A 3,212-nucleotide genomic window follows, 5' to 3' on the forward strand; every position below is an offset into this window, starting at 1 on the left:
ATGCCCTTCCAGAAACATATCTACTACCCTCAGTCCAAAAGCGTGGAGAGACGAGATGCCCTAGAGGGAGGCACATCATCCAGGGTCTTCGTCACCACTATGTCGGCATCTGGACCTCAGCCCTTTTTCCAATTCCAGCCTCGTCTGGAGAATGTGGACTGGAGGCGGCTGGGTGCCATTGATGTGGACAAAGTGGTGGGAGCCACAGATATCGCGACACTTCAGGAGAACATCGTGAACATCACTTTCTGCAAGCTGGAGGACGAGAAGTGCCCGCATTGTCAGCTGGGGGTGGACCCGTTGCTGTTGAAGCTCATCCACCTGGCACAGTTCACCATTGAATACCTGGTGCATTCTCAGGAGTACCTGATCTCACAACTGAACGTGGTGGAGGAACGGTTAAGCCAGAGCCTGAGTGGTTGTGAGCAGAACCAACAGCTACTCACCAAGCAGGCTGACGAGGTCAGAAGGCTCAAGCATGAGTGTAGGGGCTGGAAGAAGATGCTGTCTGCCCAGCAGCTGATGTTGGGCCAGGTCGAAGCCAGTCATTACCACTGCTGTTTTTGTGACAAAGTTTTTATGAACCAAGCTTTTTTACAGAGCCACATTAATCGCCGCCACCCTGCATCTGCTTTTCATGGAAGAAATACAAAGGCACAGAATGACAAGCTGCAGAGGGAGATCCACAGGTTGAAGCAGCAGCTGCAGTTCACAAAGGCTCAGCTAGAGGCTGCCCAGCAAGGCCGCACAGTCCGCATCTCTAAGGACTGTGAAGTGCTGAAAACAAAAGAGGACTTTCAGAAGTTAGTTGGTAGATGGAAGGAGGAAGAAAGGCAGAAACTGACTGATGAGATGGAAAAAGCCAAGGAGATGTTTACGAAGGAAATTAACGACCTGACTTCTAAGAATTCAGCTTTAGAGTATCAACTGTTGGAAATCCAGAAATTTGATATGCGGGGCAAGCTCAGTATGGGCACCTAGAGAGACTCCTAGGTTTAAAGACTGACTTTCATATCTGCAGCCTTTCCAAAATATACTGCACCTCCTTGAGAGCAAATAAGCCAGTGGCCAGACGACTTCAAGTTCTCCAGGCAGAATGCGGCACAGAGCAGAAGCAGCTGAAGTGATGAGCGCAACATCCCTGTCAGGTCCTGTGGACACTTTTTCAACAATCCTCCACATCATCTGCCTCTTAAAATCTTTACACCCCTTGCTTCTCCATGTCGTTTCGTGTGTGTGTGTGTGTGTGTGTGTGTGTGTGTGTGTGTGTATAGTGTGTGTATAGTGTGTGTAGTGTGTGTGTGTGTGTGTTAAATGTCTCAGGGACGAGAGCTCCATAGCAACCTCTTCTGCACAATTGCATGAATTGTGATTGTAAGTCTGTATTAGCCACTACCCACTATACACAGGAAGCTAAGAGATTATCTTGTTCATAAGTATAAAGCATCATTTAGAAGGCAGTTTGATACTTTACCCATTAAGCAAGATAAATCTCAGATCCCATCCTAAAAGAGTTGGTAACCCCACACATTCCTGCCACTGTTTGACCATAATAGTATATAGATTTTACATTTCCATAAACATAGGTTACCACCCTACCCCATGCGCAGATGCAGCCTTACAAAATTTGTATTTTCAATTCCCAGGTTACAAATACTTTTTTTAGGTTTTAAAATATGTTTAAAATCATTTTATTGGTTAAGTGGTGATCTCAATGGATGCTGTTGCTTAATTTTTTTCTATATTGTTGAAGGCCTGTACATGAGACTGATGTTTTTTTTCATTTACAAGCAAGAATAAATAAAGGACTGTTCACATTAACAAAAACATAAGAAAGACTTTTTGAATAGAAGTGAATAATATTTGATCATTAATAAGAAAAACCTAAGGGAATCAATACAGTTCTTCAGTGATTTCTATTTTTGTAAGATCATCATTTTGTTCTCACAGAAATTGGTTTATGTGCTACATGGAGATTACTTTGCCTCTTTTCCAAGAATTAGACTATAGAAAAGCAAGAACAATAAGACATCCATGACCAAAAGCTTCCTAGACCTTACCATGAAGCCCACCAGAGGTGTGTCTAGCTAATCAACACAATGAAATAGCAAGTAATAACTCAATTATGACATTCATCAGAATATTAACATTCCTAAAACATGAACTTCTGTCTTATAATATATATATGTGTGTATGTATGTGTATATCACATATGTATGACTTGTAGCCTCTTATTCAGTGAAAAGCATATAGTGCTCTTTTACTCTTTCTTCCAGAGCAAAACATATTGTTTCTGGGACAACTGGGTGGAAATATTAATGACTTCTCTTATCACTATCCCTAATAAAAATAAAAAGCATAAGACTTTTGCTGGGATGAACTCTGGTGATTTGAATATCTCATGGGCCATATAAAGAATAAGTTTTTAAGACAGAGTCTCGTTATGTAGCTTTCCTGGAAATTTCTATGTAAACCATGTTGGTCTCAAACTCACAGAAATCCCCCTGATTCTGCTCTGGAGTGCTCTGATTAAAGGGTGTGCCACCATGCCTAATGAAGAACGGCTATTTAAAGACCAAAAATACTTCACAGACTCCATGTGCAGTGTTAGGGACAGCGAGACGCCTCAGCAGATAAAGGCACTGGGCCCACATGGTAGGAGAGAAGTGACTACTGCGAATCATCTTTGCGACCTTCCCACACAAGCTGTGGCACATGTACCCATGCCCGTACACAACACAATTAAATAAAGAATAAAATTAAATAAATGAATGGAAAAAATCTGTAATGCTCTAAAATGTTCCCGCAGTTGAATTAGACATTGCGGTGGTCTTCAGCCACTAAACTAATAAGCAAATAGAGTGGGCTGTGTTTAGACATCAGTTGCCAAGTAGAATTGGTAGTACTTCCTGTATTGATGTTAGTGGGAAAGTATTACTTGGTATAGGAGGTGGAGCAGTTAGGCTCCTTAACCTTCAAAAATACAAGTTTGTGTTACTTCCTCAATTCAAGTAAAGAAACCCAAACACTTGAAGATTTTAGTGGAAGCAAAATATCTGTTAAAAAAAACTTTTTTCATTTATAAACAGGAAAGTTCCTCCTACTTAGAATGAAAAAGTTCATTAGTTATATAAAAATCAAAATATATGTAGAAGGAGGTAGTACATTATGAACAATCCAAGAGGATGGGTGACTGGATGGATAGATTGATA

The 3,212-nt window shown here is 41.0% G+C and overlaps 1 pseudogene; it reads left to right on the forward strand.

The window, feature by feature from the left end:
* Positions 1-1,127, forward strand: LOC101986299 (annotated as a pseudogene).
* The last annotated feature ends 2,085 nt before the right edge of the window (positions 1,128-3,212 follow it).

Source organism: Microtus ochrogaster, linkage group LG1 (genome assembly GCF_000317375.1).
Source record: "Microtus ochrogaster isolate Prairie Vole_2 linkage group LG1, MicOch1.0, whole genome shotgun sequence".
In the NCBI taxonomy this organism is placed as follows: Eukaryota; Metazoa; Chordata; class Mammalia; order Rodentia; family Cricetidae; genus Microtus; species Microtus ochrogaster.